This window comes from Dysidea avara, chromosome 10 (genome assembly GCF_963678975.1).
Source record: "Dysidea avara chromosome 10, odDysAvar1.4, whole genome shotgun sequence".
NCBI classification, from domain to species: Eukaryota; Metazoa; Porifera; class Demospongiae; order Dictyoceratida; family Dysideidae; genus Dysidea; species Dysidea avara.
In genome coordinates this window covers 5,797,054-5,811,248 of record NC_089281.1, presented here as the reverse complement: position 1 = coordinate 5,811,248, position 14,195 = coordinate 5,797,054, and the positions used below count along the sequence as shown (strand labels likewise).

Genomic DNA, 14,195 nt, shown 5'->3' with positions numbered 1-14,195 from the left:
AAAATACAAGTAAACAATTTTGTCTTGTGCAGCTGGCATGGCGAACTTCCTTTGTGTTGGTGTCAGGCAATTCAATACGTGCTTAATCTTTTTTGCCTTCACCTGGCGTAGCTACTAGGCTCTGGCTGGCTTGGCTGTCTTCCTTTATCTGGTTCATCTGGCTTGCATACTCCTACAGTATTGTGTAGCTATCTCCTGCAAGTTGTGTATGCATAACTATAGTGTGTCACCCATCACTGTGCCATTGCTACACCACTGATGAACCCTATGTAGCTCTAGTTGATGTTGATATACTGTGCTGTATATTGGCTAATAATTTTTATCTGGTGATGTTGCCTATAGCGTATTGCTGCATACAATACTGCAATAATGTATAGCTCTCTCCTGTATGTTTTGTATACATATACTTTGTACACATCACTGTGCCATTACCACACCAATGATATACTGGCACTTAGCTACTGGTGGCCTTTAGTTACGATGCCACTATTGTGTTATATCTGTCACTACTGTGACATATTGAGATGATTTGGGGACCACCTAATAGCCTCACCGGGGGCTGTCACGTTGGTGTATGTACTTGGTTGTATGTGGCGCGGTCCTAGAATAAAATTAATTTTAAAAAGTGAATGTGGTTCCCCTTTAAGGTGTTTGGCTGGGAAACATGGCTTCACCATAATATTTGCTTGGCCTGAAACAAGCAAGCTATCACCATAAAGCAAGCACCTTGCTCTAACAGAAGTCTATGGTAGTGTGTATACGTAAGTGTGAGTATGAGGGTCATTCCATGTCAAATCAGCCAGGAATTTCTCAGATTTTGACGAAACTTTGTGTTTGTAATAAGGGATCTATGCAATAAAAAGTAGTGAAACAAGAGATACTTTGGCACATTAGCTATTATTATATTGTTCAATGCCACAATAGAGACTTCCCACTGAGCTATGCTGTAACACCATCATTCATCTCTTGTTTCACTACTTTTATTGCATAGATCCCTACTTCATTTAAAATTAACATTTTTTAAAATACTAGTTCAGTAATGATGTTGATGGAGTATCCAGTGATGGTGGTGATGGAGTATTCAGTAATGGTGGTGACAGAGTATTCAGTGATGGTGGTGAAGGAGTAATCAGTGATGGTAGTGATGGAGTCGACTTTGTATCATGCAACGCTCATTATGTTATCTTCTTTGTAGTCGTAAACTATCATGTTGTTCAGGTGTCATCTTGGCCCTCTTCTATCTGTGGTATTCTCTGTCTGGCTACTCTTGCTTGTTTCTGTTCTATTGTCAACGTCTGTCTCCTTGACTTTCACGGGAGCATTCAACAGTAGCACCTTTCAGTGTCCTCTTGCATTTGAACAATAAATCAAATTAAAATTATAAGCACGCATCTTTTAGGGTGGTGTTTGATAGCACCAACCAATATTTGGAGTGTTATTGTGCAGTGGTGCTGCTGATTATAGTGTCTGGACATAGTAGTGTTGTAATTGGCAAAGAACTGGTATGTCTACTGAGAACTTTAGCCAGTAAGTGTCAGGTTCCATAACCATAGATACTATGCTAATTAATAACATGGGATTGGAAGCTCCGTTTTGCTTGCCGGCGGCACTCCTCATTGTGCCGGAAGTTATTAATTTGACGGTTGCATCATGTCATTAGTTATGTTGCTATCTTGGTTCCTATGCTCTATTTTCACAGGACAGGATTTGGCTCTTGTTCCACAAGCTGTAAGTTGGTCCATACAAAACAAAGAACTGTAATTGTTACACTAAGCCACACTCGAATCACTTAGCTTCACCATAATTTCAGTAATTGTCTGGAGGACGCTTAGAAATACCCGAAACAGGTACACAAACTATGTCACTTGTCGTTTGGTTAACACAAAAAATTTTCTGGTAAAAGCATTGAACTGTATCAATGCATGGCACAAGCCCTTTGGAATTGTCTGTACTTTGATACAATAGCATTTTTAGTTTTCACTGTATGTCTTCAAAGATTTGGCAAAGAATACAAAATACAGTTTTGTAGTGTTCCCATTTACGTTGTGCTACAATACAATTTGGACTTAATTGCACAGAAATACTCGCTCATATATCATCCTATGCACTTACCTTGGTTCTTCACTACCCTTCGCTAAGTTGGTATCGAAATAATCAGACTTTTGTAGCCTTCACCAAGTGAAAGGTAAGTCCACGAAACTACAAGGAGTGCTTATTTTGGAATATACACGCTATATTGAGTCTGCGAACGGAGCTTCCAATCCCGTGTTATTAGTATAGTATCTATGCTGTAACATAATTTTATCATTATAATGTTTGATTGTACCACTTAACTTCGTTTATTATCACAGCCTTTTGTGACACTTAAAAACTTGTAAGGTTTGTTTTTTGTATTTAGTTGGAAACTTGCCGGTGTAATGAACAACAACAAGATTTCTCGCTAATGTGGGCTTGCTAAGGTTTGCCCCAACAATGAATTATGTTGTGGTAGGCAGTGGAATTTTATAGCCTATTATTGCTGTGAGGGAGTTTACACCTCCAATAACCACAAGACCATGCCAAGTTTTGTCTTACAGAGTGAAGGTGTAGAGGTACAGTACAACCTGTATTAGTGATAACCTGTACTGAAAGACCACCTATGTGCTGCAGTTAATTGATACTTTTCTAATTGGATATTAGTGTATAGCACCAAAACATCAATCCTTTCTAAATCCAAAGATGGTCCTTATTAGACAGGTGGAATTTAAATGAGATCACCAATCCGTAAACACGTGAATGTTGTACCATCTCTTCAGAAATACTTATTAAGTCAAATCCCACCATAATGCACTTACATACATACTTAGCCCCACTCCACACTATTCAAGTTACATACATGGCTGCATAGGTACAACAGACCTCCTCAAAAAGGATATCCAGACACTTTGATAGCCAGGATATGTGTTCATGATCTCACTTTATAATTGAACGTTCGTTTGGACCCAACACAATTCCGTGGTTTCTCACTTTATCAATGGTCCAAAGAATAGATGAGTTACACTGTATGCAATAGATGCATCAGTTGTACCAATAGTTTTTATATTATGAACATTTGCTTGTACCACAATGTGCGATTTGTAGTACTGTAATTACTAAATAGTTTTTCAAAGTATTTTGCATTCACGCTTTGAAGATCAGTACAGGAAAATCCACATGAAAATGTGGTCAACATTTTTCCTCCTGCATGAGTATGTGCGTGAATTTATGACTTGATCTTCAAAGTGGTCATGAGTGCAAAATAATTTAGCAATTAATTTCACTATTGAGGTGCAAGTAATGCATGTATACAGTATTCCTATGACCATAATGAAGTGCTCATATTACAGAAAACACAGAAGTATCTTGATCCAAATGTATGTGCACCACTAACAGGGGTGGATCCAGGGGGTGCATCATGACCAACATAGTAGGTAGCTATATAAAGCAGAAGCCAGGAAGCTAAAGGTATGTATCATGACTGAAAATTTTGATGTAGGATAGTTTAAGCACAAATATCTAGTAAATCATACTTAAGTTTCTAAGTAGTCTGCATTGATCAAGAGCTGTAGGGATCATGCAGTGACATGAGTTCAGTTACAAACCCAAAGTAAGTTGGTACAATAGTACTGTATAGTAGGGACAACAAAGGAGTAGGCGTGGCTCACAAAATAACATCACCCATAATCCTTTCCCAGATGACGATGAGGCAGTATTGGTTAGGTAAAACTAAGCCCAAACAAGCTTTCAGATCAACTCAAAATGCCCTCAAAAAGTTGCTACGGAATGTTTTTTTCTTTGTTTAATGGAATTTTCTACTGACTGAGTAAGTAAGTAAGTAACTGACTGATGCCTTCAGACAAGCATATCTTGATAATGGCTAAGGCTACATACAGGCTTGATTTTTTCACTGTTCAATGTCACTTTGGCCCAAGAGGTGCCTTTTGGCATACCGCAGTACATACAATGCATTCTTCATGGACTTACCAGTGTTCTCCTTTGTGTCCCATTCATCTTTGCTGACAGCAAAAGTATCGATTTGGTGGTAGCACATGATGGCTTCCCTTCATAACAGAAATCGTCCGTATTTTTCATAGTGACTATTTTGATTGCAGAGGTACTTTTCAAACAGTTCTTGATTCGTACTGCTATGTAATGAGTTGAACATACCCCTGTAGCCGACAACGAAGCAAAATGGATACTTCACTTTTCAGACGGTAATTGATGTAACTGGGGCACGTGGCACCATTAATTTCTTTTGATATATGCGTGGATTGCAGAGGTGCTTTTCGAACAGTTCTTGATTCGTAATACTGTGTAACGGGTTGAACATAGCTGACAACAAAGTGTAATGGATACTTCACTTTTAGACGATAATTGATATAACTGGGGTACGCAGCACCATTTCAGATGCAGTATGCATGGGTTTACCAGTCATAATAATTATTTACAAAAAAAGTTAACAAACAAGTACACCAAAAAATTTGGAATTTTCAACTAGAGTAGGGACCATAGCACATCGATAAAAAGTACTGAAACAAGCTGAAGTAGTGCACGATATTAAATCATAGTAAAACAATAAGAAGTGTTATATCCTCACTGTGCTTAAGATACCATACTGGAAATGCGCAGTAGGGATGAAACACTTCTTATTGTTTTACTGTGATTTAATACCATGCATTACTCCAGCTTGTTTCAGTACTTTTTTATCGAAGTGCCATGGTCCCTACTTTAGTTGAAAATTCCAAATTTTTTGATATACTTGGATAGAATGGCATGCAAAGGACCAAATGCATTTAAATTCCTAGCAAGCTTTATAGCTAAGTGTACATATGTCCACGGGTTAGTGTTATAGATGCAAGTTGCAATTACTGTGGAGGTTAGAGTATCTGACTGACTGCTCTTTTAGAGTAACTCAATATTTTGTATGATTGTTTGGAGAGAGGGGGGACATGCCCCCTGTTCCCCCCTCTGGATTTGCCATTGACTAGAGTGGGAGTATAAACAGGCGTCCTGGTTATCAAGGTGTCCAGATATCCCTTGAGGAGTTGTTCGTACCTATGCAACCACATACAGTTTTGTACACAACTTAAATAGGGCTAAGTCCAGTACAGTGGGATTCAACTTAATAAGAAGGTATTTCTGAAGAGATGGTACAACATTTACATGATATGTTTATGGACACATGGTGGTTAGGTCAGATCTGTAATTTAAGGTCAACTTGTCTAATAAGGAACATTTTTGGATTTGTTAGAAAGGGTTGATGCTTCGGTGCTATACATTAAAAAGGATTAAACTTTTCAATACAGTACTTTCGAACCATAATTAAGCCATAATTTAGAGATCACTGGAAAGGTCAGTCAACAGTCTTCCATCAGTGAAATTATGTTTAAAAATATTTACACAATGCAAAGTTACAGTCGATTTTGTAACTAGAGATGGACCAAATTTCATGAAATATTCAAAATATTTGTGGTCATAAATCAGAAACTATGGGATGTATGGAGCTAAAAATCTGCGTTAGTGATAAGCATCACAGGTATTACAAACACACCAAGTTTTGTCAAAATCCGAGAAGTGACCCTAAATTCCTTGTTGATTTGACATGGAATGACCCATGAGTGAGTGTGTCTGTCTTGATATGGTCTAATGGTATTCCAGTCTGGCACATAATTTAGCTAAGGGCCTAAGCAATAATATGTTCTAGTTTTTACTGGTTAGTTAAACTGAGTATTGAAGCATTTTCGTGTCTGTTGCAGTTAGCTTAGTTCAAGGTGAATGCCAGAAAACATATAATTAAACTACATTCAGGAGGACTACTGAATTGATGAGAGAAAAGTTCTGTTACAAAGAAACTGTGGGGCTCTTATTATTGACAATCTCTGGAATAAGTGCTTGTTTGCTGATGATGCAGCCCTGACTTGTTCTTCTAGGGCAGATATGGTTATAGCAGCTAGGATATTTGAGGAAGTCACTGCAGAGATTGGTTTGACCCTGGACCTTGGAAGAGTGGATAATGCTCTAGTTGAAGAATCCACATTAGATCAGTGTCAATCATGTCGAGGACAAGCGGACTCCGAACTATATCCTGGAAAGACCTTTAGCAGCTCTGACAGTGAAAAGAGTTAGGTTTAGAATGTGTTGCAGCTACGTAACAAATTCTCCACTCCTCCATTAATTAATTGCTTCCATAATTCTAGATCTTAAGCTTGCTGGTACCATAAACAGTCACTGATTGAAAAGTTTTTTAAGTCCTGTCTAACCTTATCTCACCACCATAGTTTCACACTATTAGCTGGTTATGCATCCAAACAGAATCCTCTTTGGTATGCAATCATCAGGCATGCATGCCACATGTCCCAACCATTTAAGTCTACTCATACTTAACAGAATACTAATAGACTCGCGCATACCAAAATGTTCAGCCAATTAAGCAGTGGTGATATGCTCTGCCCACTGTACAGCATGTCGAATACCCATAATGCATCAAATACAGCAACGATGAAAGGTCTCTAGCTTCTTCACAAGTACCTGAGTGGGAGCCCAGGTCTCTGCACTGTACAAAAGGATACCAGGCACTACAGATTGATAACAAGCTTTTAGTTTCTATACTAAGATCACGAGCCGTAAACACAGATTTACAAAGCTCACCAAAATTTTTTGAAGCCTGTGCAATTCAGCAATTAACCTCCCCTGTCATTCTACCATGTTGCCTCTACAAGTGACCTCAAATACTTCCTTCACTACCACCACCTAATTCCAATGAAGCTATATCCTCAGCTGTGAGATTCATGCCAGCAACAAGTAACTTAGTCTTTGTGTGTGGGTATGTGTGCGTGCATGCGTTTGTATGCATATGTGTGAGTGCATGTATGTGTTTGCAACTTGCGTGCGTGCATGCGTGCATGTGTGTGTTTGTTAATATGGTGGGAATCAGCAAGGCTTAGTGATTTGGTCAAACAGTGTGTTGTACTATGATTCACTCTTAGAGACCTGTGCCAGCAGCTGGTGATGTGGTCCAGTGTGGTGATGGTGTTGGTATTGTTCTTGACCCAGTGATGTCTGGGGCATGGAGGAATGCTGCTGAAATTTAAGTTAAGGTGTCTTCACATACCATATAGCAGGTTTTTACCATGTCTATCATGTATCACGAATCTTAAAAATGCAACACAAATTTCTGCTAATAGTATGGCTGTTGAAGGGTGATACTTGGAAAAAAATGGTATAAAGATAAATTTGGTATCATTAGATGCCGAATGTTCTGGAGAACAACATATCCAAAATCCTCTAAAATCCCCTTTGGGGAAAAAAAAGTTATGGACGTTTGAAGTTTTATGCTAATATAGTGCAACAAGGCATTAACGTCCAAAATTTTAAATTTCATGTTTCTGATTATAACTTGAGATATATACCACATATCTTAATTCTGTTTTTTGTACATGGTTATGCTCATGTATCTGTACTTATTTGTAGACAGGTTACCATGACAACAACCACAGTTATCTCACAATTTGTATATTAATTTATAGTTTTTAGTTTTTTTCATATCTAGTTTTATGTATAATAGCTATAGTTTTGAGCTTGGTAATGATTTTGTGGTACGTAGATGAAAACTCTCATTAAGCCCAACAGGTCATAGTCAGTAGTCCATTTTAAAAAGAATGTTATAAAAGTAAGCTACAGTCTTTTTTGTGATTTGCATAAGGTTTCATAAAAATATTTCTACTTCAAAAATATTTTGCATGTTTTCTGGAAGAAAATAGACATTGCTAAAATCTGTAGAAGTGGTTTTTGTAAATTTCTTTTTAGTATTTTGTATAATATACAAAAAGTTCTGAAAGTTCTGTAGAAGTGGTTTCTGTACAAAAAGTTCTGAAAAGAGATTTCAGAGGATTTGGATATGTTATTAATGACACCAAATTTATCATGATATCATTTTGCTGGGTATCACCAAGAGTTAATAATAAGAGAGGAGAGTATCTAACGCCGTATAGTCCTGTAACAGATGATTGCGCAGAAGTTAAACGGCTTCTTTTCCGTGTAACGTACAGACTGGCTAGTATATTTTCAAATTTAACCACAAAGGCTATCCCAGACACAAGGGGCATGCGTTCAACTCGATGTTCAAGTTCACCACGAAGAGCATCGCTCTGTTGCGTAAAGAAGTGTGGCTGTTAACCTCGAAGATAACTCTGGGGGAGAGCGTCTGAGAAACCAATAAACACTGAACCAAAGGCGGAGTATCGCTTCGAATTTTCACTGCGTCGCCTTGTTACCCTACCTTTGAGCATTCTTCAATTGAAGGAGCACTGTTCCCTGTACATACAGCTCAGTCTTTAGTTTAGTCTTCGAATATTCTCGAGGATTCATCACGGTGCGGCTAAACTAATTGCGGTAAGGAAACGAACAAAGGCCTAATGTATTTCGCAGATTGGTTGGACTCGCGGACTGGACTCACGCACTGAGCTGGAAACAACTTTTAAACAATAATCCAGGCATTACCCATCTCTTGCAACACTGGAGACACCACTATCAAGTTACAACTGCTGATACTGCTCTTCCTTACAAGTTAACAAACTAGCGCGTGCACTAATTTGTTAGAATACACTTACGATACATGGGTACTAGCAGTGATAAAGTTTGATAGAGGCTATTGTTGTTAGCTTAGATGTTTTTCCTTTGTTGCTCCAGTACTTAGCACTAGTGTTAGGACTGTAGTGATGAGTCAGTTTATTTGCATAGCCCCATCATCTCGCTGGGCGTTGCCACCTATAGCTACCCTGCTAAGAATTATTACTGGGTCATCTCTACAACCCTAGCACTAGTGCTAAAGCAATAAAGGAGAAACATCTAAGTTACAACAATAGCCTCTACCACGCTTTATCACTGCTAGTGTTCGTAAGTGTATTCTAATTAATTAGTGCACCACTTGTTTGTTTACTTGTAAGGAAGAGCAGTATCAGCAGTTGTAACTCGATAGTGGTGTCTCCAGTGTTGCAAGAGATGGGTAATGCCTGGATTATTGTTTAAAAGTTGTTTCCAGCTCAGTGCGTGAGTCCAGTCCGTGAGTCCAGTCCGTGAAATACATTAGGCCAAGTAGAAGCCTATACGTTACACAGAAAGGAAGCCATTTAACTTCTGCGCAATCATCTATTACAGGCCTATACAGCGTTAGACACTCTCCTCTCTTATTATTAACTCTTGGTATCACCCTTCAACAGCCAGACCAATACAATCTAGTGCCTCGACACTTTAGAACAGTGGGCACTAGATTGGAAAATGTCATTTAATCTACAAAAATATGAATTTCTCAGAATTACCAGCAAAAAACACCCAATATTAACTCAATACACTCTGCAAAACCAAACTATAAAGGAAGTAACTCGTGCCAAATATTTAGAGGTGACTATTGATAAGAATTTATCCTGGTCAGAGCATATCAAACAAATAACTAAGAAAGCCAATAATGTAAAATGCTTTTTACAATGTAATATAAGCAGGTGTCCCCCCCAAACCAAAAGTAATTGTTACAAGGCTCTTGTTAAACCTATATTAGAATATGCAAGCACACCCCACACGCAGAGAGATATTGATACCATCGAAAATTTTTAAAGGCGTGCAGCAAGATTTGTAACTAACAATTATTCCCGGTATGTAAGTGTGACTGAAATGTTATCCAACCTGAGCTGGTCCACGTTAACCAGATGTAGAGATGAACAAAAGGCTATAATGTTATATAAGACTAGTGAATTTAAAAATTGTTAATTTAGAAATGGAAGTAGGGATCAAGCGATAAAAACTACTGAAACAAGTGATTTGAATGATGGCAACTATTACAACATAGCTTTGTGGGGAAATCCTTACATTGGTATCTCACCACGTCACCATATATGTTCAATGCCAAAGTAGGGATTTCCCCACAAAGCTATGTTGTAATAGTTGCCATCATTCAAATCACTTGTTTCAGTAGTTTTTATCGCTTGATCCCTACTTCCATTTCTAAATTAACAATTTTTAAATTCACTAGTTTGTTAACTTTATTTGGTATAGGTATATAGCTATTATTGATCTTTGGCACTGACTGCTCTATTAGAGTATCTCGATCTTGCTGCTTGCTTTATGCAAGCTGCTCAATTACTAAATTGAAAGGCATGCAGGGTTTCTATCTCCTGTTTTCTACAATTAGTTATAGCTGGACCATTAATAATGGGCGTGGTCCACTGATCGTTAAGTACGAGCGCGTGCTCTGATTGATAAGGGCGTGGCAGTGTGTTCTTACTTCACTAGGCTGTTTGATCGCTTTGCAAGTGTTGCTATACAGGCATCTACTTGCCCTTACAGTACGGAATCCGTTATTAGTTTTGTGGCGTCCAAATACGGCTGCTCTAAGGAAGTGTCGATACGAATTATTAACGCCTCCGTGACTGGAAAAGAAGAAGACGATCCGTAATTGAAGTTAAAAGGAAAGGCAAAGCGCAGAAGGCAGACACTCGTCGGAACCCGAAAAGGCACATCCCAGCAGTGAGTTAAATATTGTGGCAAAGAATGGTGATCCTTCGCTGCTTCGTTTGGCCTGTAGCCTTGCGAATGTGGTCAGGCAGGCAGGCAGGCAGGCAGGCTGGCAGGCAGGCAGACGAAAATTTCTGTTTTAGCAATTTTTTAGAAATAAAATTCCAGCACTTTTCTAGTCGGTTCCTGATATATAATGCTAGAAATAAAGTTAGAAACTTGAAGACTCTTTAGTAAAAGGTTTATTTGCTGTGTGAGATATTTCTAGGATGATTTTTGAGGGATCGAAATTTGAGGCGCGCGCCAAATCCACCCCAATCCCTACTTAAACAGTACTATCGTACTGTTTGATTGTAAACTGTCAAGTTGATATAAATGCTGACAATCTTCTTATTCCTAACCCTGACATCTACTACACCAGAAGACACAATAAAAGATTTATGATACCAATGACAAGGATTGACTCTTACAAATTTTCTTCTTTTCTGTCCACTATTAAAATTTGTAATTCCTTACTCCACATGTGATCATCTCTACAGAGATTGAACAATACAAGCACAACCTAGCTCGTCTAGACACTATTTAATTAATTAATTAATTAGTAATTATGTATGATTGTAATTGTACTACCGTATAGCGGGTTATTTTCGAAACAGAAATTTTCGTACAAGAAGCAAAATCTGAATTTCAAAAGATTTTAATTTCGAAGAGTGCATATTTCGAAGTCCGGATGGATTTCAGATAAACGGAAATTCGTGTCACAAATTATGAAAATGCGTGAATGTTTTCCAAAAACTGTTACTGATGGAATAATCCCCATTCCTGTGCACTGGAGAGAAGACTGAGGGAGTCTCGGGTGGAGTGAACTCACTGGCACGATCACGCTCCATCATAGCTAGCTCATATCACCATAGATTCTAGAGCAGACGGCATCAATTCCCATTCTGGATCACCTGTTTTTTGGTTATTGGTACAGTTACCCATTATCATCAGCAATATACTGAGCTAAAACTCGAGGAATACGCGAACGAATCGCCGAAAGTTGGACGGTTGCTTTCACTTGTGGGAATTTATTTTCGAAAAACAACTGGACGTGGGAATTTATTTTCGAAGAGAAGGGCCTCTTCGAAATATCCGAAAATAAAAACCTTTCGAAAATTACCAGCTATACGGTATTGTTCCTTTTGTGCACTACACTCTTCTTGAGGTCTGCACAATACAACAAATAATAATAATAATAATCTTTTCAACTGCATTCTATGTTCTAGCATTCATTACATGCCTTCCATGGCTTCTTCCAACTCAACCACGTGTGGCTTCCCGAGGTTATTAACCATAGTGCTTCGAGGTTATCTGTGTAAATAGAAACCACTTTAATGATGCATGAATACAGACATTGGTTTTGTCTCTATTGCTAAGGCTTCTACTGTTCTACTTAATAAGGCCATCCATGACCACTTTGCACTGAGAGCTACTATAGCTATATATTTCGATTAAATCCAATCGTAATTTGTTAAATATTTTCTAATAAGAGCCCGGAATACTGAGCAATGATAAACACCAGACTGGGTGGACACTGTGACTGATAGGCTGTTAACTACAACAGAAGTAAGCCTGGCTTGTTGCATTCAATTGTATAAATTCTAAAGTGTCAAGTGTGTGAGTCTGCCAGTTGCTTTCATCTTATTATGGCTATCATCCATGTTTGGACAATGGTGAAATGTAAGGTTTAGCTTATAGTTCAAATGAATGATCCTGAGCAGACTTAGAAATGATGCAGTAGTGCACGATGGGCCCATGTTGAGAGAAATTTGTGTCAACACAATGATGTGTGAGAAGTTCATTTAATCAGTGAATGCATTTCTGCATTTAAGTGATTTCAGGGTAATCTCAGGACATTGAATATTAAACCTTTCTCAGTGATCCCCACGTCTGGGATCACCTACCGCTTCAATTTAAAGCCCCCTTTTGAAATTCCTGCATACGGGCCTGATACAACTAATTATTCACGCTTCAAATATCAGTCTATCACAACTCTAGTTATTTCACTGCTGAATAGTATCAGCTACCATCGTGTGATTACTGCTATGTGGAGTGCATCCTGGTTAGCTACACAGTAGGGGGGGAGGAGTTGGACAAGACCGCAATAATGTAGCGTGAGTACTGAAAGTATTTTATGTGAGCTGAATAGACCCTATACAAAAAGTAGAAGAAGGGGCTTGATGGGACTCGATACATATTATAGTACTATTTAGTTCTTTGTTTACAATGGTGTGATTTACAATTGGTAAAACATTGCCATTATGGAGTAATTAGACTTACAACAATGATGATGTGTGGTAGTCATGACTTTCACGTCAACAGTAATAGTATTTGTCAATGATTACAATACAATTTTTGTTTTACTTTCAACACACACCCCCCTTCCCTCCACAGCCACATAGTCTGCCCTTCTTGCTCATTCAGTTAAAATTTATGCACCACAACCATCAAAATTTGATTGAGGCATCGAGTGTAAGTGCATGTCGGCCTGCTTGACCACAGTCACAAGGCTAAAGGCCTAATGAGGCAGCGCATGGCTACCATTTCACACCACAATGACAAATGCACAAGTGGAATTTTCTGGTGTGTTTTACCACTCAAATTTTATTTTCAATTTCATGGTCATTTTCTTCTTCATGCAAGGGTCCATATCTACACTTTCCTTAGAGGAGCACAGTTAGCTGCGTGTACATATAGCTGCACTCATAAAATGATCACATAAAACCACACCTTTAAATGATCAGGACATGTCACTGTGTCCTGGCTAGAGCTGGGTGACCACCACCCTTACCTAGCTACAATCAGTAGTAACTAGTAAGCAAGACACTGCATTGAACCACACCCCTTTATATAGCTCAGTAGCAAGATTGAGTTACTCTAATAAAGCAGTCACAGCCACACATGTATAACATAACTATGTTATAGTAAACAAAGTTAGTAAATTAATGCATTTAAAAATTATAAGGATTCCAGCAATAAGAAGTGAATGGTGGTAGCTAGTCTACACAGTAAAAACAAATTAGTGAATGTCACTACTAAATGTAGTGATGGCTACTACTAATGTCTGCCACAATACTCACTATTTTGTGTAGTGATGTTCACTACTAATTTTGTAGTGAACGTCACTACGTGGTAGTGACAGTCACTACACAAAAATAGTGAGTATTGTGGCTGAAATTAGTAGTGAAATGTGCTGGTAATTTTTTACAGTGTATGTAGGAAAATTCCTACTTCGGCATTGAACAAGGAATGTGAATGATGGTAGCTAGTGTATGTGGGGAAATCCCTACTTTAGCATGTCAATGCCAAAGTAGGGATTTTCCCATGTAGACTAGCTAGTTATCATCATTCATATTTCTTCTTTTAACTACTTTTATTGCTTCTTTTTTTAAATAAATACTTTTTAATGGCACTAGTTTTAGAAATGTTACGTACATGTCTATAATCATGAATTAATTGCAACATGTTATATCATTGGTGGTTTACTCTGTAGACTGTACAACGTATCCCTTTTTCTTTCTTCTTTTTGGGGGTGGTGGTAAGACTGGAAGGAGAAAGCAAACCATCATGGTTAAAAAATTGGGGGTATGTGTTACTTAAATTGCAGTGGCTAGTTTTGTTCAAATTTT

General features: G+C 38.2%; 1 protein-coding gene across 3 annotated transcripts in view; it reads left to right on the top strand.

The window, feature by feature from the left end:
* Positions 1-14,195, top strand: part of LOC136268204 (polyubiquitin-A-like) — a 160,188-nt gene that overhangs the window by 141,676 nt on the left and 4,317 nt on the right. The gene's annotated exons all lie outside the window — the stretch shown is intronic.